The sequence below is a fragment of the Arctopsyche grandis genome, chromosome 13 (assembly GCF_051622035.1).
Source record: "Arctopsyche grandis isolate Sample6627 chromosome 13, ASM5162203v2, whole genome shotgun sequence".
Taxonomy (NCBI): domain Eukaryota; kingdom Metazoa; phylum Arthropoda; class Insecta; order Trichoptera; family Hydropsychidae; genus Arctopsyche; species Arctopsyche grandis.
In genome coordinates this window covers 26,019,906-26,047,503 of record NC_135367.1, presented here as the reverse complement: position 1 = coordinate 26,047,503, position 27,598 = coordinate 26,019,906, and the positions used below count along the sequence as shown (strand labels likewise).

The window sequence follows — 27,598 nt, the reverse complement described above, 5'->3', positions numbered from 1 at the left end:
CTCGAATTAAAATGTATTTTTCATAGTATGCTGTTGGTCAGACCTGGATTTGTGACTCCAGGTTGATAAATCCAGGTTGATCGCTTCCTATCAGAGTTTACCAATTCTCTCTAATTTCATTGTTGAAACGGTTCCCGGAAAAAAAATTGGATAAAAATCGTTCCTACCTACTATGTCACCACTATTTGAAGTATGATTGATGTACAATAAAATTTATGTACAATTCATAGATGCCTCGTTAATTTGCGAGTTTTTCAGCGTCTCGTAATTCGACGACTTGTAATAAAAATGCTGCATTTGTAATTTGTAATTGGCCAGGAAGGCGCATTGGGATTTACCTGTAAGGCTTTTCTGGTATATATGTAAAAATAAATAAATATAAAGGTTTTTTTCTTCTGTTATTATATTCGTACCTTTTGTTGGCATTGTTTTAAATTTTTCAACCCTTTTAAACAAAACAAAAAATAGTGTGGCCAGAATACTATCCTAATAAACATCTTTCAATTGAAAACACTCAATATTAAATAGTATTAACAGTGGGAAAAACTCTCAAGTGAAAATACGTAGTTTCGACTTTTGATTTGAACTGGACGACTACTTAGAAAGGTTTGAAAGCTGAAAAGTACTAAAAATGAAAGATAAAATACCCGACTATAGATTCCAATATTCATTTTTAACAGGAATTGACAGATTTTGAGACAACGACCGAACAACACCAAGATATAGAAAAATCGTGCGATTTAAAAAACACATACATATATCTCCGAATCTCGTTTGCCAATCAACATTTCTTATTACCAGATTCGTGTTCACTGGCCATAGATCTATAAGAAAAGTCATATCTCGTCTCTGAACCAAAAAAAAAGTCGTCATATTTTGTCGAACAGTGTAATAAAACCACTCTTAAAATTTTAGTCCAGTCCAATATTCAGTTCAAAAACACTATTTCTGTTTGAATAATATTTGATGTTTTGCGAGATATCTCTCGCAATGAATAAAAGTGGACTTCTGCCAATTTTAATTATAATGGCTCATATATAGAAATGGATTTAGGAATTATGACTTCACAAGGTCGTACACATCTCTGGAGATATTCTGATGAAAGTGGTTTGGGGACCTCTGCTCTACAACATTATTTGACATATGATAAAATGGCAAAAAAGGCCTGCTTTGTTTCGAGACCACTCTTAGTTGAGGGCCAAAGGTTCTATCAACTTTGTGCGGCGCTCGACTTACTTGAAGTGCACAAGTACCTAGTCTGGGGCCAGGCCATAGCCACGTATCTGGGCCGGGATCAAGGTCTGACTATATACAGGGTCGACGATAAATAACGCTGCAGCTATCTGCCTCTATCCTCACCCCCACAGGTCGCATAAAGCCGGCCACCACCCCCTCGGGGTGTACGTGAGCCGCCCAACCACCCCCTCGAACAGACACGTTACTTTTTGCCCCATTTTACTTTTGTCGCAATTCCAAGTTTGACCCGAGTAAACGTCCTACGTTTTTTTTTGTCACCAATGGAAATGAGTGAGACTTTATATTGTATATTATTATATTATGCAATTTTGATATTTGATATTATGTATATTTACATATATTGTTCCACTCTAGATCTGCATATTCATAATGCTTAATTTTTTGCATTCATATTGGGGCTCTTGTTTGTGTATACTTCCAATGTTGGGAAGATTATTTTATACCTATTTATATTATACTAGCTGAACCCGGCAATGCCAGAATAAGGCAAGCAATTCCCGTTCCCGTTTCAAGTGATGGTTGGAGCTTAACTAACGTCTCTTTAACTCCGTGTCGTCAAAAGACAACTGGTAATGTGGTTACCAATGATCACATTTCCTTGACGACACAATGGCGCTTCAAACTTTCCCGTCGGTTAAATCGTAATTACGAATATTATTATTATTAAGAGGTTTTTTCCCGTTTTTTTTCTCAGTAAGCTTCCCGGACATGCATACAACAAATCCTGAAAATTTCATCCTAATCGGTTAAGTGGTTTAGGAGCCTATATGAGACAGATAGACAAACAAACAGATATTCAATTTTATATATATAACTAGATGTAATATATACATACATAGATAAAATCAATATGCATATGTACATATATTATATAGATTTGCGTAAACAATTGAATGGTTTTGTAGCTTGGAAGTTTTTAGGGGGATTTTCAAGATCACAGTGAAAGCCGCAATGGTAGTGATAGAGGCAGTTCATTGTTGTTCCTTAGACGAGCCAGCTCCGAAAGAAGCACGGAGCAAATCCGCTGAATATTTATACACAGCATGTACTCTCAGCAGTAAGAGATCATTGGTTGATGGGTTGTGGGACCTTGTTATAATTATTTTCATAAAAATTTCAATTGTTAACACACGATAAAAGAAATAAAATATAATTTATAGTTAATGTAACAAAAAGAGTTAATAAATTTTAAATATTTTATATTAAAAATATTTGTTTAAAATTTTTGTCAACATACTTTTTTAAGGGTAAACGGATTGTTGCGCAAAATATGATCGCGTAAACGACAATCGTTGCCACAAAAATTTGTGAATACGGAATATCTGGCACTCAAGTTCTCGTTAGTACAATATTTCGCGTATGTGGCTTTCGATTGATGGAGTTTTTGGGTGCCAGATGTTTCGTGATCGAGACTTTAGTGACGTGCGCGAGATCGGTTTTTGCGGAATAATCACCGAACCGTTTTTACATAAAAACCGTAAAAACTTGATCAAACATTGATACCATTTACAAATCAGTCAAAATGTCAGGTCAAATGTTCTCACGATCACAAAACTTTATCTATTGTAACTTGGTATTAAACAAATGTTTTGAGTTTTTCTACTTAAAAATAGTTCAAATAATATAGTAAAATTTTATTATTATATTATGTTGTATTTTATTTTTTTTGTATTAATTAAATATTTTTTAAGAACTTTAACTGTCCCCTAAAATGGTAAATTGGTTTAATAGCAATGATGATTATTAAAAAAAAAATAGTACTAAAAATAAATTAAAAATAGGTATTTTCCTATTGATCCAATAATCAAATAGAGATAACATTACAGCATTCAATAGCACTTATAAGTGAAAAAAAGATAGGCAATCGCTTCCAAAAATCAGAATTTTCAATGTGTATGTAATAAATTACACGTTTAAATTTTATTTACAAATTAAACTAGACTAAATCAGCACCAACTTAATTCACCAACAATAATGTTGTTGATAAACCCTGAAAATTCATTAAAATTCTAGTAAATCCCAATTTGATTCATTATATTTTAGATTTTAATATTAAATGAGAAATTTTCCCAGCTATATAATTTATACGAAATTATTTTATACATACATTATATAAATATTACCTTCTATTATTATACGCCATTGCATATTAAAGCGCGATCGAAGCGGCGAAATATTCAATGTTTTAACAAAAGCTCAATAATAATAATGAATTATTTATAATAATCGCGAGAATTTCTACATCGAACAAAAATATTTGATTTGCATACTTATGTATATATGTAACTTTTTTTATATACATAAGTATGTAATAATACAATTTGAATACCTTCCGCACATTCGAGTTCATAAATACGTTTCGCGATAGTATTAATTATGTAAATATGGAAACTTTTCTCTAAACCACAACATCACCATCATCATATTATATTTTAACTAATAAAAATATACTGTTAATCTATAAACATAAAATCAAGCTATTCTTATCGTACAGATATACATTGTATATATAAATATCACGTGACTTATAGTTACTCTATGGTGTATTATGTATCTTTAAATGTTAAGAAATTCTTTGAACAACAACATATTTTTTTATTTTTTTTATTTAATTTATTCATATACATATATTTACAGGATATAATGTTTATTTCAAAGTTGGACATGTATTCCTTATCAGATAAGAGTAGCTCTTGTGCCTGATAAGGGAGCTACGATTCTATTATAAATTCTTAAAATCTATTATAATATTTTTTATATAAAAATTACATTAAAATTTTTCAGTGTATAAATTTTTCGATAAACCATGTTTAAGACTCGAATATGACATATTTTTTATTAATAATATTTCACCCTCTTAATGTTTTATTTATTTATTTATTTATTTATTTAATAGTTTTGGACCATTGTGGCATTACAGGAAGAACCTAATGCGCCACAATGGCCTACATTTGAAAAATATATAAAAACATGATATAAAAACAAGTAAACTGTAAATAAAGGAAAAAAGCAAAAGCAGAAAACATGGTAAAATAAAATTACAAAAAAAGTAACAAAAGGAAAATAATACATCATTCAGAGAGAAAAAAAAAATAACAAAAGTGTAAAAATTAAAAATAAAATCCATAAATCCCATTCTTTGTTTACACTGATCAAAATTAAAATAGTATATAAAAATGTACAAAAGAGAAAGAAAAAATAAAATAAAATAAAACAAAATATGAATAAAAAATAAAATCACAGCGAGGCCCAAATGGAAGAGAGTAGATTAAGATTCCACTCATTCATCACATTCAAATTAAGAAAGTAATGATGAGCGCAGGTTACCAGATAAATATGTTAAGATAATATCCGACAATCTACGCTCCCCAAGGTGGAAAATATCACATTCAGGGACAGCAGCAACGATTTCATTGAGAAGTCGAATAGCTCTTGGAATAGGAGCCATTCGAAAAAGAACTGTGCGAGCAGCAGGTACAACCATTAAATGATGATGTCTACCACGCACATAATTATTAGGGACATAAAGTCCCAACTGTTCCAGCAACAACGGGCATGACGTATTACCACGCAATAGCTGGAGAACGAAACGAATTAACGAGAAGTTTCTCCGAAGTTCAAGGGAATTATACCCAAGCATGCCCAAAAGGAAAGGAGTAGGATAGAGATATGGGTAGTACCCATACTCTTTCTTATAAAGAAAACGAAGAAATGCTTTTTGCACTTTTTCTATAATAAGAGAGTAGTTTGCTTCGTGCGGATTCCACACAATTGCATTATACTCTAGCTTACTTCTAACAAGCGAGTTGAAAAGCAAGCGAGAAGACAAGGGGTTGGAGAATAATCTAGCATATCTCAAGACAAATCCAAGTCGACGAAAGGAAACGTCAGCGATTGTCTTGATGTGGTTGTGAAAGGTGAATTGAGGATCAAAAGTGATACCCAAGTCGACCATTGATTCCACGCGCTTCAACAATACGGATCCAATGGAATATCCGTGACAATAGAGCGAATTCGCACGTCCATAACTCATAATAGCACATTTACTAGTATTCAGTTCAAGCCCTAAACTGGAACTGAACTCTAAAACAGCGTTAATATCAGCTTGAAGGAGAGAGGCTTGCCTCTCATCCTTAACAGCAAAGAATAGTTTAACGTCGTCAGCAAACAAGAGACATGAAGCATTGCGTAGTACTTTTGGGAGGTTATTAATGACTATTGTAAATAGTAAAGGGCCTAAGGTGGACCCCTGAGTTACACCAGATCGCGTAAAAAATGAAGGAGATTCATAAATACCATATCTAACAAATTGCTTCCTATCACTAAGATAAGAAGCAAAGAGTTTAAGAAGACGTGGAGAAAAGCCCACTTCAGCTAATCTGATCATAAGAGCGTCATTGTTGACAAGATCAAATGCTTTTCGAAAGTCAAAGTAGGCTACATCAACTTGTTGTCCACGGTCAACTTTAGACATGGTATAATATGAAAAGCAGGCAAGATTAGTGGTAGTGGAACGACATGGTGAAAAACCATGCTGCTCATCACACAACAATCTTTTGAACTGCAAAAGAATCAAACGGTGAAGGATATTATCGAAAATTTTGGGAATAGCCGAGATGATAGCAATAGGTCTGTAATTTTCAACCTCATTTTTAGAGCCACTTTTATGAATGGGAATGACTCTAGATAATTTCCATTTTTCAGGATAATTACCAGAATCCAGAATAAGGTTAAAAATAAACTGAAGAGGCTCTAAGAGCGAATTACAGCATGCCTTTAATACGTCAGGGGGCACACCGTCAGGCCCAACAGACCCTTTCAGCTTCAAAATTGCTATCCTAACATCTCTTTTGAGTTATGTTGTATCATAACTCAAAACTTTCCTATCACTATATATTTAAAACCACCCCAATATTATGAAAAACCTTATATTCGATTCAATCATTCTCAAGTTTATGTCAATAGGCTAATATTTATTTATTTAAATAGATACATACATTGTGTATTTAAACAAAGAAATATTTGTATATTTACTTTATATATTTACTGTCATTTTCCTCTTATCTCTTATCATATTTTTCCACATTTTGACTCCATACATATGATATATGTAGGTATATGAAAACAGACTAGCTTTTCTATTTCCCAAATCCTTCACAACCGAAGCACTTATTTCATATACATACATATGTATGTAGATAAGCCTGTGTTATAAGCCTTCTTGAATCCAAAACTTTATTCTAAATTGCTTTCAAAACTATCTGTTCCAACTTTTGTAATGACGTGTGGCAAACAGTCTTATTAACTGATTGTCGATTGGCATTATTGACGAGTTGGCATTAGTGTCGGCCCAAGCGGAAATACGCGACGGTCGACAGAGTCAGCGAGCAGACGGCGTACGGACAACTTGTGTTCCGTACGCTCCGCTGAACCACCACGTGCAAATTTTACATTTCAATAAACTACATCAAACCATTATCGAAGTCTTTTCCATGATGGTCACTTCGAACCGGACACCAGTAACCTAGGCCACAACACCAAACGGACAAACCAATAGGAAAAAACGTGGTCGAGAAAAAATGGATGTCAATTAAGAAATCGGTATCGTTCCTTTGTTACTATCCATACCTTTCCAATACTAATACCATGTTTGCTTCTATTTCAGCAATATATTGATTGATGTACAGAGGTACATGACCGCGTGATTGACGCAGAAAATATATAAATAAAAACATAACCTACAAAGACGCATGGGACACAGAGGTAATCCAAAATTATCGGAACGATCACATAAACATCGTAAAGGATATTCAAGTAAGTGAATGTATTCAATCTCAGGCAATCTGTTCAAAAGGCAATCATGTGGGTAGGTCAGTTTTTAAAATATGTTTTAAAGTATAACAATTAATTAACGCGATTGTATAAAATAATATCGCGCTACGAAGGAATGTTTCATCGGTCGCATCGAATTTCGTATTAAAAGTGTAAAATCAGATGTAGTGTAAAATTAGCAAAGCACGTGGGGAATTATACTTGTAGCCCCAAAGTGGCTTAAACCAAGTACATACCGGTATATTCATATACCGGCAGATCTCTTTGTTTCTTAATGTGTGTAGAAACTTTCTCCCCCCTCCCCCCTCCACAATAAATGTGGAATTATACTTGTAGCCCCAAAGTGGCTTAAACCAAGTACATACCGGTATATTCATATCGGTAGATCTTTGTTTCTTAATGTGTGTAGAAACACCCTCCCCCCCCCCCCCCTTCCACGATAAATGTGGAATTATACTTGTAGCCCCAAAGTGGCTTAAACCAAGTACATACCGGTATATTCATATCGGTAGATCTTTGTTTCTTAATGTGTGTAGAAACACCCTCCCCCCCCCCCTTCCACGATAAATGTGGAATTATACTTGTAGCCCCAAAGTGGCTTAAACCAAGTACATACCGGTATATTCATATCGGTAAATCTTTGTTTCTTAATGTGTGTAGAAACACCCTCCCCCCCCCCCCCTCCACAATAAATGTGGAATTACACTTGTAGCCCCAAAGTGGATTAAATCAAGTACATACCGGCATATTCATACATCGGTAGATCTCTTTGTTTCATAATGTGTGATGAAACAGTGGTGATTTAAAATAAATCACAAGACTTGTAGCCCCAAAGTGGTTTAAATCAAGCACCCACCAATTTAGGGTTGTTATTTCTTCCAAAATATGTTGGATAGATTCTGGTGATAATAGTTAAAGTAGAATATTAAGATTCACGGTTAATCATTGAATATTATTACCTTATCTCTACGAATAGTTCAATTGACAGCTATAGTAGAGAATAACTGTATTTATGAGACGAAATAGTGCAACTTTCTGAAACAAATGTCAAGTGCTGAAAACGAGGAAATAGAAGCTTCGACTTCCAAGTCGCATAAAGGTCGAAATCCAACTAGGGACGTAGAACCTATTAGAGACAGGTCAAGCTCTAGAATACATCAGACTCGAAGTCAGACTCAATCGATAGAAATATTAGCGAAAGAAAATAAAGTAGAAGTTACAATGGCGTCAATAGAATTAAGGTATTCGGGCGCGTTAAAAAGACTAAAGGGAAAAATAGAAAGAACCTCCGAAATAAATGAAGGCCAGTATCAAACCATTAAAGAAGCATACGATTATGTCCGAAAACTCCATTATGAGTATTTAGATAACCTCACAGATATAGAGCAGGCGGATCAAATAGACGAAGAGTTCGACATGATTTCAATGACAATTCAAAATCTTAAAGCGACATTAGATAGACAATCCATTCAAAATAATCAACTAAAAGTAGAGCAAACAACAATTAAATTTGCTAGAGATAAGTTACCGACGTTGACTATTCCCACATTTCAGGGAGATCCATCTGAATGGCAATCATTTCAACAAACCTTCAAAAATATAATAGGAAATAAACCTGAATATTCTAATGTCACTAAATTACTATATTTGCATCAATCATTACTCGGTCCCGCTTTAGCAGCTGTCTCAGGGTTAGATATTAACTCAGACAATTACGAAACAACTTGGAGTATTTTAGACAAGCAATATAATTTACCAAGACTTAATCTCAAAACTAGGATCAACTCACTTTGTGACTTAAAATTAATCACAAAGGAATCACATATCGAATTGAGAGATCTATTAAATAAGGTAACGGTGTGTATTAAAAACATTGAATCATTGGGTTACGCGAGAGAAATTTTAGATCCATGGGTAACATGTTTAGTTCTAAGGAAATTACCATTTAGTTTATTAAAGGACTGGGAAACATCTCTGGTTGACAGAGAAATGCCACCGTACGAGAAGTTAGAAACGTTTCTGCAGAATAGATGTAATGTATTACAATCTACTGCATCTGTAACTACGGTGAAGGAATTCCCTCATAGTCGTCAAAGAATCATGAGAACTCATGTCGCGAACAAAAACCCATCAAGTAAGGTAAACGCATGCGCATTCTGTCGAAATAATCATTTCATAGGCAAATGTGATAAATTCAAAGCAAAATCCAGTATGGAAAGAAATGAATTCGTTAAATCTAATAACATGTGTTTTAAATGTTTAAATTCATCGCATAAGATAACAAATTGCAAGTCTAACTATAATTGCTTAAGGTGCAAACAAAACCATCATACTTTGTTGCATCAGGACGATACATTTAGTTCAAATAATACGGGAAGGAAGTCAATTAATGCTCATTCTACTTATTTCTCTCAAAGGGAGATAATTTTACCCACGGTACAAGTAGACATTATAACGTCCAATGGAACGGTCGTTAAGGGTCGCACATTATTAGATTCCGGCTCACAAGTCAACTATGTTACCACATCTTTCGCTAAGAAGAATAACTTCAAGTTAGAGAAAATCTCTCAAAAAATTGTAGGTATCGCTAATCAAGAAAGTAGCATTCGTCACATCACCAAGGTGACCATAAGGTCTTCAACCACTAATTACTCAACCAAAGTGTTGTGTTTGGTATTACCAGAAATTACTGGCGAAATTCCAACTGTGAAACTGGATCAACAGTTAATTTCAATACCAGCGGGAATCAAGTTATCAGATCCCCTTTGGAATAAACCGACGCCAATCGATTTATTGCTCGGCGCCGAGATTTGCGTTCATGCTATGAAAGCAGGAACCATCCAGTTAGGAAAAGGTATGCCTATCTTAAAGGATACCGAATTCGGATGGACAATAGTTGGTCCATATCCCGAAGTAAATAATGCTCCAGGGAAGAGCCACATAGGCTTAAGTCAATTAGACAGTCACATTCAAAACTTTTGGATGATCGACCAGGTTCCTATGGTAAAACATCAATCTCTTGAGGAGAAAAGATGTGAGGAACATTTCCAAGCACACACATCACGAGATAAAAACGGTAGATTTTGTGTAGCTTTACCATATAAAAATTCCCCGGTAGTATTAGGAAGTTCATTGCACATTGCGGAGAAAAGACACAAAACTTTGGAAAGACGTTTTTTAGCCAATAATAATTTAAAAATGGAATACAATAAAGTTTTAGAAGAGTACATAAATTTAGGACATATGTCAGAGTGTGAACCTCCGGAGGCACATGAGGTTCATTGTTATTTACCTCATCACGTCGTGGTTAAGGAGTCTAGCCTTACCACTAAATATCGTGTAGTTTTTGATGCGTCCGCAAAGACAACGTCCAATATCTCACTAAATAATATTTTGATGGTGGGACCTAGTGTCCAATCAGATTTGTTAAGTTTACTACTCAACTTTCGACTCCATAAATACGTGATTACTGCGGATATTAAGCAGATGTACCGACAGATTCAAATAGCAGAGAAAAACAAAAATGTACAATTAAATCATAATTCGTTATGGTGGGACGGCCCTAGTTGGTTGAAATTAGACGAATCACGATGGCCTCGAAGACCTCCTGAGATCACAATAGATCTTCCAGAGAGAAGGGTAGTCACTAACGCTACCCTTGTGAGGGAAAATAATTGGATAGATAAATATTCTCATCTTCCAAGACTCCTTCGAGTTTTATCATATGTTCGTCGGCCACTAAGGAATAAACAATTAAACGTTAAAGAAAATAACGAACCGTCCGCTTTAGAATTAAATGATGCTTTAAATAATTTGATTAGGTTATCGCAAATGGAATCATTTCCATTGGAATATCGTTTGCTGAGCAAGGGACATCCAATTCCCAGTAGCAGTAAATTAGCTAAATTGTCCCCTCTATTCCACGAGAATTTAATTTGTGTTGGAAGTAGACTTCCTCTGGGAACAACTCTATCAAAGTCACCCATTATCTTGTCAAATAAGCATAAACTTACACACATGATTGTCCGAGACGCGCACTTGAAATATATTCACTTGGGTACTCAAGCCTTACTGTCGTTATTGCGGCAGACCTATTGGCCATTGGCCGGACATAATACTGTCAAAGGAGTGGTGCGTTCATGTGTCATTTGTTTCAGAAATAAACCACTGTCACACAATAGATTAATGGGATTACTCCCGCTTGAACGTACCACTGCGAATTTTCCTTTCAGTCATGTGGGGATAGACTTCGCAGGACCTTTTCCTGTGAAGAGTGGTTGCAATAAGAATTCTAAGATAATTAAGGGTTACGTTTGTGTCTTTGTGTGTTTTTCCAGTAAGGCAGTTCACTTGGAACTTGTCGGAGACTTAACGAGTTCAAATTTATTAAATTGTTTAAGAAGATTCGTAGCCAGACGTGGCAGGCCCAATACGATATATTCCGACAATGCTACTAATTTTGTCGGTGCAAGTCGTGAACTCGTTAATTTAGTAAAATTAATTTACGAACGTCCTCATGAGGAGAAGCTACTACGGTATGTAGCCTCCGAAGGGATTCGTTGGAAGTTTAACCCGCCAAGGGCGCCTCACATGGGAGGGCTGTGGGAAGCAGCGGTTAAATCCATGAAGATTCATTTAAACAAGGTGTTAAAGGCCACCACCTTAAATTTCGAATCATTTTGTACGGTATTGACTCAAATAGAAGCTTGCATGAATTCCCGTCCTCTTAGTCCCTTGTCTTCGGATCCACTAGACCTTTTACCCCTCACACCTGGACATTTCTTAATTGGCAGATCCTTACTCGCTCTTCCAATGGAGGTTAAATATAACACTAATGTCCATGCCAATCTGCTTCAGATACAATTGACCACAGCAGCATTTTGGAAACGTTGGTCGGCGGAATATTTACATTCTTTGCAGTTACGACACAAATGGAAGAAGGACTCGAGCAACAATCTGAGTGTGGGTCAAATGGTCCTGTTAAAGGAGGAACACATGCTGCCAACCCGATGGGTCTTGGGTCGAGTCACTAAATTGTATCCCGGACCAGATGGCAGAGTTCGAGTCGTCGACGTCTTTACTGCCAGCGGAGAGTTTCGTCGGTCCAGTCATCTAGTGGCGCCATTGCCGATTCTACCACAAGGACCACTTGACAGGAAGGAAGATCAGCAAGAGGGAGGAGAAACAGCAGCTTCAATTCCGTCAACTTCGGTAGCTTAGTTTAACCCGAAGACACTACCCCCAACTCATATTACTTATTAGATGTAATCATGAGTTTAAATCATTCAATGTTAATAGTAGTACTCCGTAATTCACTTTAATTGTGTTGTGTGTATAATTTAAGCTATTTTCATTTTAACATTCGGCAGTATATATCTCCGAATTTAATCTAATCATTTTGTCTTTATAATATAAGACTTGTCTCATGTCATCACTCGGAAGGATTATATCCGAGTTTAAAATAAACTGTTCAAATTTGACAGTTAAAATTAGATTCATGATTTGTTAATGTTAGTCTCCAAGCCACACTTAATGGAGTCATCCGCAGGTCTTATGTTTCTTGTTATGAAAACATAAGTTAACTCTTACTGTTTATAGTATTTATGTGAATCATAGAATAAGTAAATATTATAATACTGAACATTTCGATGTTTAACGTAGAGACATCTATAATCATAGTTCGCCTTCATTTCCTGCTTGTAGGAATGAATGAATGACTTTCCAATTTACTTTTAATTTAGCAATGTTTGTGCTACTTGTTGATGAAATCAAGTTAACTTAGGAGCATTACACTCACTAATCAAGTTTAGTTGATCGGTAATAGCTGATCTGTCTTGACAACTGTAACAGTGTCAACATTGTATTGTCTAAGTTAACATCAAGATGAGGAATGCTTAAGTTTTAAACCATATACAGTCCACTCTCTCTTCTTTAAAGTAAACTTATCTTGTAATGCTTATTCACAGCTTCAAAGGAGATTTCAAAAATTTTAATGTAAATAGAAACAACATTCACCAGAGGTATACCTATAAGTTGAAATATTACTGAACCAATAAATTGATTTTATCCTCACACTGGATGAGGCAAAGGTTTCATTATTCACCCTCTATTTAATTATTTTAAGAGCTATGATTTATTGTAAACGACTCGTCAGTAATGCTGTAACTCTGTAGAATAACTGTATTGTTCAACAGTTTTCCTATGTGGGACTATGTTCCGACTTTTGTAATGACGTGTGGCAAACAGTCTTATTAACTGATTGTCGATTGGCATTATTGACGAGTTGGCATTAGTGTCGGCCCAAGCGGAAATACGCGACGGTCGACAGAGTCAGCGAGCAGACGGCGTACGGACAACTTGTGTTCCGTACGCTCCGCTGAACCACCACGTGCAAATTTTACATTTCAATAAACTACATCAAACCATTATCGAAGTCTTTTCCACTATCTTCTTTAATCATAATAGAAAATTGACTCAAAATTTATTCATTATACATACATTTAAAGCACTGAATTTTTATCATTTTCTTGCATTATTTTCACCTATTCATAGTCAAAATCTAATCCAAACTCAAAAATACTCTTACCTAACGACATACAACATCGGAAAAGTCGAGATCTGTTCAACTGTGTCGAGATATGCAGATCCTAACTTGTCAAGACAACATAATAAAATAAATATAAGATATAATATTATTCAGTAGATGTTTATACTTAAACCTATAATCATATGTTTGTCCATATTTTCCATACAAACGATCTTCCAGATTTGCGCAATTTGTAGAATGTTCTCACTCCAAATCAATAAGATAGTATCAAAGTACCCAAAAAAAAGTTCTTAAACCCCTACTATACATATACATATGTACATATAATACACAAGACATTTTTCCTAAAGTTTTTGAAACATTCGATTCAAGGAATGATCGAGATAAGGACACGGTGTAGTTAGCCGTGTAACTCGCTATGAACTTAAAGAGGGTCATAAATATCCGGAGGTGGAAATAGATAAGGGTGTGATTTGTCAACCCTGCCTTAGATCGCGAATGCAAGTGCACCCCTACACTGTGCAAGGGTGCAGGGGTGTGTCCATAAATCCCGTTTACGTGGTGGTTCGCAAAGTTGAAAACTGGACTAGATATTATGGGTAACTCTACCTTGTATAATATATTATCGGTGCAGATTCGCGGGCGAGCGCTCGTTAATCGAATTATGAGTTTAAATTTCGTTATAATATCATCAATTAGAATATCTCACGCCAAAGTTCACAGTTCGAACTGTTGATTTATGAAGTTAATGCGATTCAAAGCAAGGTTGACATTTCAACTTTGCTTTGAGTCCATTTACAAAATTTTCAATAAGTTTTTCGATGATATTGTCGTAAACCGGCTATTTATTGTATATTTAGTTTATAAATTTTTATTGCGAAATATTTTTGTTTTCGTCTACGATCAGCGAGATTTATTGCTTTCAACTTTATATCTTTAAAACTTGATCTTAGTCGTGTAATCATTTGTTTGATTATCTTGAAAAAAAATAAGACACCATTGTAGTATTAATATTGCAAAACAACGGCCAACTAAAAATTAAACAAAGAAAATAAATGATAACACAAAAGCCAAATATGTAGAAAGAAAAAAATATTAATGGAAGTTTCAAGCTTTTTGTTAATTTTTATCAAAAGCACCTTGTTCCATTAAGCTTTTTGTAAAAGAACACTGTTCGACACGAAAAATGGTTCAGCGACGAGATATGATATAAGCCTATTTATACAATTCAAAAATGCTTAGGCTTATACAGAGTGGTTCATAAGAAACGGATGGTTTTAAATAAAACAATACTCTATCAATTGTGTCTACATATTATTTATTTACTTATACATAAATAAAGGTAAAAGTATTCCATTTTGAAATGTTGTTGTGCGGAAAGTTGTATCACTCAAACGATAGCCGGTTTTACTAGCCTCTTCTCACTTCGCTATCGATTTTTACGTCTGATTTTATTTTTGCCATTTTGCTCGGTTTGGTCATCTATGTGGAAATCAAGTCCGCCATTACGATGGTGAAAAATAATCGTAATAGACCGTTTGAAAGCACAAAAGCCCCGTTTCCCGTGAACCATCCTGTACATACGTATGAAAATTATTAAATAAAATACTTTGAGAGCTACATACCTAAACACATTTCGCACAAACTATACTACAAGATACACACTACATGCATATATATTTGTATGTACCTCGCTTATCAATGTACATAGTTCCCACAATAATCAAATTCACTTTCTAACATTCATATACGTGAATAACAAGTCCATTAAAATTCCTGTAAATGGATAGTCAGATAGACAGGAGTGTCAGACTTTGTCCAACCCAGGAATGCCGGACTCTGCCCAACCCAAAAGATAAAAATCATTTATATAGATCACGGTTCGACCACATAAATTGGTCATCACCATCGAGACTCCGAGAGTGATAGTCATTAATATCGACCTCGCAAATGACGATCAGCACAGCTGCAGAACAAAGTGAACCAAAGTTAATTAGTGAAACAAAGTTCTACATATCTCATTTTAAATTCATCATCGTTCCATAATTAAATCTGCAGTTTTCGAATATGCAACGTTTTTATAATAATAAAGTAATCTTGGTTTGTTAACCAAGTAATCACAAAAATATATAAACGGTGTTTTGAAATATTATATAAAATACTTTGAGTATAATATGAATACTATGAAATATATAATATGAAATATTATATGAATACTTTGAAATATAAATTATTTAATAAAATACTTTGAGATAATTAACAAATATACTTCTGCATCCGACTCGACCTTTTTTTATTATATACCTACTTTACGTTTCACTTACGATTACAATTCAGGAAAAAATTTGCCTCTTATCCGATCGTTTTCATACTTCGCCATATTGCTCATTTTGGTCATCAATATAATTAAATGTATCTTCCGCCATTACGATGGAGAAAAAATATTGTTTTAGACGCGTTTGAAATTTGAATTTCTGAAAAATGTCTGACGTTTATCCAGTTTTTAGTTTTAAGCATACATGGCGGTAGTAAAATAAAATTATTGGTATTTTTATTCAAAATAATAATTATATATGTAAATTATAGAAGAGATATGTTTTTAAAAAACTTTTTTTTGACCTTTATAAGAACAAAAATTTGAATTTGAAAAAACAATATGTAAGCTACATCCCTAAATGACATAAGATACACACTACATGCATACATACGTATATTTAATAACACAAAACCATATTGAGCGTGCGAAGCAAACTCCCATAATATTTCACCCACGGTAAAATCAACATCGTTATACATACATACATATTTTTATATGAGATGAGAGGGAGGGGTATATTCGTCTCGTTTTAAAACAATTCAAATGAATTCCGCTCCATTAGGTTGAATATCGCTTAAGATATTCTTTTCGGAGCGAAATCGACTTTCGGATGGGGGCTAACGACGCGACACTCATTAATTCGGCCGCGGGCCCCCGCGTTGACTACATCTGAATTTATAATGGTTGCTAACGCGAACCTGCCCCCCGCTCCCCTGAATAATAACGACATATCGATTTCCATTATTAGGAGAGGAGACGGCGAGAAAGGGGGTGTGTTCATGGGGTGAAATCGGGCGTATCTTCTGGACAGACAGTATGGAAATTTCTTTGTTTGGAGAGGTGGAGACCTCGCATCTGCTGCGACAATGACGGGGTCCAAATCTAATTTCCCAGAGGAAATAGGTGGGCAGGTCCTCATCAGGATGATCCCGGGGAAGTCCTCAGACCTTGAATAATGTTAACACAATGCGTGTATGCCGTGCCTGGCAATATCCTTGCGAGGACGTGTCTCGTAAGGATTTATAGTGGTGTAGTTTGACGTGCTTTCTCCCGACACCCACACACACTATCAGCTTATTCCGTATTATTAAAATCTTCAAAGCGAATTGTGTTGTTGTGGCATTGTTGGAAACAAACTGGGTCAGCGATTTTCAACCTTTTCAAATTACAATATACATAGCGTTTAAAATTATAAGTGAAATACAAAATAAACGCCCCAATCTCTTTCAACATATGGCAAATATCCATTTTAATTAAATTTTAAATGGAAAAATCTGAAAAAAATATCCGATTATATTTGTATCAAAAATTTCCGCCTCTGCGTGACCTAAGGCTAAATTCTTTGTCACGTTGTTATAAAAGCCTTCATTACATTAGCTATTGCGGCAAAATACACATTAAACTCATATTAAGCTTCTGCCTAACACCGAGAGGCGCCGGGTTCGATCCCATGAGCTGACCTCGATTGAAGAGAATATCTGTGAATCCAGGTCGATCGTTTCCTATCAGAGTTTGCTAATTTCTCTGATTTCATTGTTGAAACGGTTCCCGATTAAAATTGGCTGAAAACCTTCTTACCTACTAAGTCACCACTATTTGATTATGATTAATGTACAATAAAATTTAGGAACAAATCATAGATGTCTCGTTAATTTTCGATTTTTTCTGTGTCTCGTATTTCAGTGACTTGTGTAATTAAAATGCTGCATTGTTTGTAATTGGCCAAAAAGGTGCATTGGTGCTTACCTGTAAGGCCTTCCTGGTATAAAATGTAATAAATAAATAAATTATCTCAACATATTGAAAAATGTATGTAGATGATATCAAGAACATTTTCAGAAAATCTTTTTTTAGAACAATTTTCTGGAAATTTTATAACATCAAATGCGGATTACTATACCAATATAACAAAGTTAGTTTAGTAATAAAGTCTAGAACTTACAGCTTTGATTTTTTAAAGAATTTCAATTAACATTTGAAATAAAAATGATAGGGACTGGGGCACTGTATAAATTTTCAAATGACAGATGTACATCTATTAATTTAATCACTACTTTCTAGCAACTCCAAATGTTGTAAGACTGAAAACGGTGGAATTTGCAACTATTTTTAATACAAATTAGTACTAGCATTTTATCGAAGACCATTTTAAATTATAAATTTTTTTTAATTAAAAACAAACTCTAACTTTATTTATACACCACTCTATATATAAAATGTTATCGGCAATTTAATTATTATATTGTAAATTAAAATAATCTTGTCCTTGAACTATGACACATTGGAATAAATTAATCTGAAGTTGTTTGCTACGAAATATGAAATTAAGTTATTTTCAAAAACATCTTTGTTTTGATTCTGTTACTAGAAAATGATAATAACTGAAATTATTAATTACAAATAACTTTAAATTCTATAATATTATAATTAGTATTTTTATGCAAAAACCACAGTTTGAGAACTCAACTAGACCATTCCTTAGGCTTAATATTTTCCAAGAAATTCATTCGCATCTGGCAGCTTGTACATACATCTCAAAGCCCACATACTATATCAAACATAGCTACCTATTATTTTCTTTTCATATGTAAAACATTACATTTAAATATCTTTATATAAATACAATATGTATGCATACATTACACGTAACGATATAAGGCAAACAGCTCAATGTATGTAAAACATACATATTTACGTTATTTTAATCAGAATCAATTTTTTACAGACTTTAAATATATGTATGTACATGAATAATGAATAATTCAAGGCCTATGAATGAAAATTTACTCAAAATAATGTTATAAATACATGAACGAATAAATTCCAGATAAATGAATGACTATTCTAAAAGCAATTAGAAACTGTAAAAAAACAGATTCGAAGTTTCGCCGATGACTGTCAACTGAAATCGATGACACAATACTAAAACTAATATCTGGGTCTAATTTGGATTACATTTTTTTTTGTATATACCGCACAATTTTTATTATAAAATAAGTGAATGCATTTTCTATTTTACTATTTCAACAACGAAGTTTTGACAGTTCTAATCATCGACATGTGGGATGACGAAAATGAAGTGGACGACCATATACCGGCTTCGAAAATCAAGTATGATAAATGTTTCGTAAAATATCGCAGTTCCAAATGGATATTCTCAGTCCGAGCATCTATTTGGAACTAATAGATAGATCAGTCCAAGCAGAAAACTGTCAATGTTATAGCCAAATTCAGCACGTTACTTCCACGTACATCAACATTATAATACAAACATTTTAAAATTCATTATATAACCTATTAGTGAAGTAGAAAAAAAAAAATATATATATATATATATATGTACATATATACAACAAAAGCTAGAGGCAAAGGATTAGCTGTCACCGTCTCCAAAATTTTTGAATTCATAACCTTTTAAATGCTGACCAACGCCAATTGGCATTTTGTCAACAAGTCCATCAGCCTGAAATACGCCTATCGGCGTTGATTTTCAAGTATGTAAAAAATAAACAAGATTACTACCCGCTAAGCCTTGTAACATTGAAAAAAAAAACGCATTGAACATGGGTCGTGTAATCCATGTCAATGTTTATAAAGATTGGTTGACACCGGAATTTCTCAATTTAGAACCATAGCAGAATTTCTCGTTGGAAATCCCTAACTGCCGAGTATTTTAGATTGTGGCTTGGCATTTAGATTGTGAGCATTGCATTTTAACAACAGTGAAGAAGATGGAACTAGTTTTGGAAAAATACATTAATTAATAGACGTCTTTTGTTTATTTTATATTGTTGTAAGATTTATTTATTTATTTATTTAATAGTTTTGGACCATTGTGGCATTACAGGAAGAACCTAATGCGCTACAATGGCCCACATTTGAAAAAGATATAAAAACATGATATAAAAACAAGTAAACTGTTAATAAAGGAAAAAAGCAAAAGCAGAAAACATGGTAAAATAAAATAATAATAAAAAAAGTAACAAAAGGAAAATAATACATCATTCAGAGAGAAAAATAACAAAAGTTTAAAAATCAAAAATAAAATCCATAAATCCCATTCTTTGTTTACACTGAACAAAATTAAAATAGTATATAAAAATGTACAAAGGAGAAAGAAAACGAAAAATAAAATAAAATAAAATATGAATAAAAAATTAAATCACAGCGAGGCCCAAATGGAAGAGAGTAGATTAAGTAGATCCACTCATACATCACATTCAAATTAAGAAAGTAATGATGAGCGCAGGTTACCAGATAAATATGTTAAAATAATATCCGATAATCTACGCTCCGCAAGGTGGAAAATATCACATTCAGGGACAGCAGCAACGATTTCATTGAGAAGTCGAATAGCTCTTGGAATAGGATCCATTCGAAAAAGAACTGTGCGAGCAGCAGGTACAACCATCAAATGATGATGTCTACCACGCACATAATTATTAGGGACATAAAGTCCCAACTGTTCCAGCAACAACGGGCATGACGTATTACCACGTAAGAGCAGGAGAACGAAACGAATTAATGATAAGTTTCTCCGAAGTTCAAGGGAATTATACCCAAGCATGCCCAAAAGGAAAGGAGTGGGGTAGAGATATGGATAATACCCATACTCTTTCCTATATGGGAAACGAAGAAATGCTTTTTGCACTTTCTCAGTCATCAGAGAGTAATTTGCTTCATGCGGATTCCACACAATTGCATTATACTCTAGCTTACTTCTAACAAGCGAGTTGAAAAGCAAGCGAGAAGACAAGGGGTTGGAGAATAATCTAGCATATCTCAAGACAAATCCAAGTCGATGAAAGGAAACGTCAGCGACTTTCTTGATGTGGTTGTGAAAGGTGAATTGAGGATCAAAAGTGATACCCAAGTCGACCATAGATTGCATACGCTTCAACAATACGGATCCAATGGAATATCCGTGACAAAAGATATATTAGAGAGTCTAAACACACCTTTACAAAACTTGAAACCTCAGCGGTGGTTATCTAGGGTGGTGATCAATGGTTTGTTCGGATCAGCTACAATTTTTATACCTGCTTCCTATTAGATTTCTAAATAATTCTAGTTGGAAATGTTGAACGTGGCGAGCTTTTAACAGAAACAACGGTCCGGTGATTACTGGTCACAAAGTCACTAAAATCTCTATAACGGAACATCTGGCAGCCGAAAAGTCCATCATACTAACGATAATTATCATACTAACGAGAACTTGAGTGCCAAATATTGCGTATTCGCAATCTTAATGGCAAATATTGTCTTTATAACCACTGCAATGTGACTAATAATCCAACTACCGAAAAAACGTCAGCATTCAAAGGGTCAATGTTTATTACGACTATATTTCACCATCGAATTAGTGGAAGGAATTTAAATCTTTTTTGGTGGCCAAACTTTGCAAAATGGCAAAGTTTCAAAGCGATCGGAAGAATTTAGAAAGTTCTTCAAACTAATTAAAAAAAATGGCTTCGTATTTATCTTCAATCGTTTTAATTTCATTCAACCTTCCTTTTTGTGACGACAGTATTCCAATCATGAAATTCTATACGCATACAAGTTAGTGAATTCGTGTATCATATCAATATTCTTAAATATATAACCCGTTGCTCAACTTTCGCGCAACTCAAACAACTTCAAGTTGCAATCCCTGTTTGACTACTCTGCTTTGAGCAAACATAACTTTTCAATTTCTGGCAACGAACCAACCAAGTTACTTAATACATCACACAACTTCCCATTTCGCATAGGTATATCATTATTGTGAAGTTTTAGAAACGTCTCGCATTACCCAAATTGCAACGAAACGAGTTTATGCCGATCACACTGCGAATTTTCGAATGGTTTATTGTATTTCGGAATATTAAAATCCGCTTTTCCGGTCAAAATGTCGAATGTTTTTCCCGTCACATTGTTCACAGTCTGCCGGACTTGGGGGAAAAAATGTTCAATAATAAAAAAAATAAATAAAAATAGAACGGGCGTTATTTATTGCCGGGTCCGGCCAGAATCTGGCCGGAGAAATCTCGCCGAGACTTTGCCAGTACTTTTCCAGTACATTGCCAACGCGGATAAACGTCAAAAGAAGTAACGTTTAAAAGATGGGGACGTGTGCCGATTTAGCGAAAGTTTCGCTACAACGAATCTGTAACGTTTCAAATCGATAAAACACACAATGAAGATTATACCTTAAATACTCGCCAATAGTATCTTTACTTCAATGTGAATTTAAGATATTTGTCTCTTTGATTTTGATTTTGCTTTTTATTATTACTAAAATATGTTCACAATACATCTTATATCTATTTTAATAGCAACTGATCTACTGATCATTTTCTATTTCACAATTTTCATTTAATTTTGTTAGTCATCATAATGTTATATTATTCTAATGTCAATGTACAGCATAATAGGAAAAAGAGCTCAAAAACCTATTTACAATTCTTATAAATGCTCATAATACATCTAATATATAATATTTATGAAAAACTCTCTAAGTCGATGACCTAAAGCAGATTGTGTTTAGGTAATCTGTGTTTATACCTGAAGGGTATAGACGTTTTGTTGTAATCACCGAGACTCTTCCCAAGTGTATTACAACAGAATTATGCGTTAAATCAGGCATCATCAATTTATGACCCACTTGAATGTCTTGAAATTTGATAATTTAAGTTTGGAAATAATTTATTTCCAAAGTCCAATATTCTGGATGGATAAATTCAAAACATTGAGAAAAGATTTAGAAAAAACGGAATCTTCTCATCATATAACGTGTTGGATATCACTTCTTACAAAGTTTTGATCTTTGAATAAAATATGAGCATTTTTTTCAAATTTCATTAAAATCATTTTAAATAAACACAGAAGCAATTTAACTATCAAATTTCAAACCGTATTTCATTACGATCGTAATGAAATATATTGGAGAAAATAATCTGATGAATAGAACTCGCATATTTATTTATTCATAGTTTTGGACCATTGTGGCATTACAGGAAGAATCTAATGCCCCAAAATGGCCTACATTTGAAAAAACATGATAAAAAAATAGTAAAAATAAAATAAAAGAAAAATAATACATAAAAATGAACATAAGGTGAAAAAAAATCAAATAAAATAATGAATAAAGTGTGAATTATATTTATTTAAACATTAGCTTGGACCATTGTGGCATTACAGGAAGAACCAAATGCGCCACAATGGCCTCCATAAAAAAATAATAAAAAAAAATCATAATAACAATAGTAATAATTCATAGATTAAAAAGACATAAAATATAAAAGCAGAAGGATACTATAAAATAATGGAAAAATAGTAAATCAATATGTAAAAAAAAAGAAAAAAAAATCACAGCGAGGCCCAAATAAAATCTGATGTATTTAATTCATAGAATTCGCATATTTAGATATTCACAAAAAAGCTCATCTCAAGATCCAAAATTAGCCTGAAAGTAAAATTAACTATTATCACCAAATTTATCATTTATTAATCAAATCTATCCTATTAACCTAGGTAGTAGACAACTTCTAGATATTAATTCCTTTTATTCAAACTCAAAAGTCAAATTTGATGATTTTAATTTTGATTTCAAAATATTTCCAACAGTCATATCAATACCCAAATCATTAAACAAACTTTGCAATTCCAATACTTCACTAATATACATAGCTACATACATATGTATATGTATACAGCCTCTCATTATACAACACAATAAAATATACCGAGTTTCCGCATCTTGAGTCTCTCCGTTTCGCATCTCTTTGCTTGCGGGAAGAGTTCGCCGCATAATTAATTGGAAAAGAAAATATTTTTTCAAGGGGAAAGCATCACAAGAATATTGATACGATTGAGCTGTGGGTGGGGGAAAGGGGGGTCGACTCGTTTCCGTTTCCGCCAGTTTGGCTGAAATAATTGAAGTCAATACAACCGAGCGACCCCTGATAAATAAATAACAACGGAAAATAATTGGTTTCCATCGCAAACAATTTTGTGCACTTAATCAATTCGAACAACATTATGATTCTTGAGGGTTTCATCTCGAGTTACGAGAACAAACATGTGGTAATACCCGCTACAATCGTTTATTGCAATTGTTTTCATTGTAAAATATTTCACAATAATCCCCAGAGAGCCTGATTGCAATCTGACGGGAAAGGAATTGTTATACCACGAATATAATGCAATATGATTTTATGTACGAGAATGAAATGAAAAGCTGTCACTTCCGCTTGATCGATTTTAGTAAAAATAAATGTATTGTGCTTTCGTGTTCGATTCATTTAATGTCATAACGATGTGGATATGACTAAATTTTTCCATACATCAATTCAAAAACTTCATCCACCGTACGCTAAGCTTTAAAAGAGGTAGATACATATACACGTATTTGGAAGTTCAATTTTTTATTATATCTATGTATATACGTAGTAACAATAGATGAAGTTTTGTGATCATGCGAAAATTCGATCTCGAGATTTTCACTGATTTGAACCCAGAATCAATCACTGATCAAAAATATTGTGGCCACTATTCTGTCCACATCACTGAACGTATCAAGCTGAAAATTTATATTTGTGTTTTTTTATGTATTAACATAGAGCTGATAAGGTTTTGGTCAGAATCGTAAACCAGAAGTAGTATTTTTTTTTAAAACAATATTTCAATATTTTATTTTGACCTTTTAAATTCCTTTAATCTTCTTGATATTTATTGTATACAATACTGGTAGCAATTTTAAGTAATAAAAATAATTTGAACAAAATCCGACAACCGGAAGTAGAACTTTTGTCTTGTGCAAGTTTCCATAAGTTTGCGCTCAATTTGTATCGAAAATGCTGTCATAGCTATTAGTATTTCATAATGCCGCCGGTATGTGTGAATGTGTCTGTAGGTTTCAATATCGAATTTTTTTTTTATTTTTAAGAATGAAGGAAAAATAATTGATTAAAGCTACTGTTACTCAGTTTGTGCATATATCTGGAATATAATTGTAATTACTAAATGACATATCTATTATTTAATTTGATGTATTCAATAACCTTATAAGTAATCCAATGTAGATTAACAAATGATTTAATTATTGAAACATTTTTTAATCAAATTATTTGAGGAATTCAAAAATAAATGAAAATAATTAAATAATGGAATTCAATAATGTACTATGACCTAGATTTGGATTCCTTGAGATAGTAAAATAAATACAAACATACGAATATACATATGTAAATATATTGAAGATTCTGAAGATATTTCAAATATAATTCTACAGTTCTTAAAGTTTTAAACCCAATGACACCCGAACGTTATTTTGATTATCTCATAAAAATCTCATCACACTCCAATTTCAAACACTAAAATCATAAATTTAGCATTCAATCGATTTCCAACAGTTGATTGCACGAAAGCCTCTAAAGCATTACGTACAATAACTATTTATAACATATCATTTTTTATTATTATTTCATTGATATATGTACATATTTATGTATGTATGTAAATAAAAGTCGAAAAACTATATTGTAATTTTAATCCACAAAGTCGAAAAAAATAGATAGAAAACCGATCAAAAAGAAACTGCCACTTCCGGTTGACGGATCCTTACCAAACTTGTTATGCTACTTAAGCTTAAGCCGAAACATAAATATAAAATTTCAATTCGATATACATGCACTCAGGTCTCTTTTTATGCGATAGATGCGTTCCACGGTATACCGCATAAAAAATATCGCATAAAAAACTTGGCTTTAAGTAAAAAATTCGGATGTCACTAACCCACGACTTTATCTATGTACATTATTTTAGGAATACAAGAAAGTTAAAAAAAACGACAATTAAACATACAAACACGTTCACACATACCGGGTATGAGAGCATTTTCGATACTAATTGAGCGCAAATGTAGGGAAACTTATACAAGACAAAAGTTCTACTTCCGGCTGGTTTTCTTTAAATACTTAAAAACACTATAAATATCAAGAAGATAGAAATAATTAAAAGGTCAAAATAAAATAATGAAATATTTAGGTAAGATAAGAAGATTGGTAAAGATCCATCTACCGGAAGTGGCAGTTTACTTTTGATCGGTTTTCCTTCTATATTTTTTTACCTACAAAATGTGCATTAAAAATTACATTATAATTTTTAGACCCTTATTTACATACATACATAAATACATATTATATATCACCATATAGCCAGCAGCGTGGACTAGTGGTTAGCATATTATTCACGGTTCGATTCCCACCGTTTGTGACTCCAAGTCAATCGTTTCCTACCATAGTTTGCCAATTTATCTGATTTAATTGTTGAAGCGTTTCTCCATCAAATTGGTAAAAACCTACGAACTATGTCATCACTATTTGAATATGATGTAGTAAAATATATAGTATCTATAGCATAGATGTCTCACTAATTTTCTTATATAATATGTATATGTATAATATTTGTATTATGCTTATATGACTGGTCACAATAACGCGAATATTCTGTAATGTCAGTAAAATCGTAATTACGATTATTATTAAGAGATTTTTTCAGTTTTTTTTTGAGTGGTTTAAGAGCTTATATGAGACAGACAGACATACAAACAGACATTAAATTTTATATATGTATATATATAGTCAACCTGGTGACAAGCACTCAGTCTAAAGCATTGCACCAAAGTAAATTCAGCAAAAAAATTAAACACGTACTTACGTACGTACGTACGTTATTATGTAATGTGGCTAATATGTAAATAAATAAACAAAAAGTGAAAAATAAAAAAAATTAAATATATATATATATATATATATATATATATATATATATATATATATGTATATATATATATATATATATATATATATATATATATATATATATATATGCATTGCACCAAAGTAAATTCTGCAAAATAATTAAACACGTACTTACTAATATGTACTTACTAAAAAAAATAAAAATAAAAATAAAAAAATATATATACATATATATATATATATATATATATATATATATATATATATATATATATATATATATATATATATATATATATATATATATATATATATATTTATTTTAAACAGACCATTGTGGCATAACAGGAATTCCTAAAGCGCCACAATGGTCAAAAAATATAACACAAAAAAGAAAAAAAACAAAATAACAATTAAACATAAACATAAATACATCCATACATACATAAAAAATAGCATTTATAATAACAGATAAAGTAAAAATATCAAATAAAAAATAGCATAAGGAATGCCTTGCACCTACAGCCAGTTTCAATAAATATGTAAGAAACAACTACAAATACAAAACATCCCTGTAAGGCCCAAATGGAAGAGAGTTAATCAAAATTTCACTCATAAATCACAATCAATCATGAAAACAATGATGAGCGCAGACTACCAGATAAATGGGTTAGAGTAATTTCCGACAATTTACGCTCACTAAGGTGGAAAATATCACATTCAGTCTCGGCAGCAACGATTTCATTAAGAAGTCGGATAGCTCTTGGAATAGGAGCCATTCGAAAAAGGACTGTGCGGGCAGGAGGTACAGCCAGCAAATGATGATGTCTACCACGCACATAGTGAATAGGGACATAAAGCCCCAACTGCTCCAGCAACAACGGGCATGACGTATTACCACGT

General features: G+C 33.1%; 1 long non-coding RNA gene across 1 annotated transcript; it reads left to right on the top strand.

Annotated features, from left to right (window-relative positions):
- The first annotated feature begins 6,633 nt into the window (after positions 1-6,633).
- LOC143921242 (uncharacterized) lies at positions 6,634-13,516 on the top strand. Its single transcript, XR_013261416.1, has 2 exons — positions 6,634-7,071; positions 11,947-13,516. It is a non-coding gene; the product is annotated as an uncharacterized LOC143921242 (long non-coding RNA).
- The last annotated feature ends 14,082 nt before the right edge of the window (positions 13,517-27,598 follow it).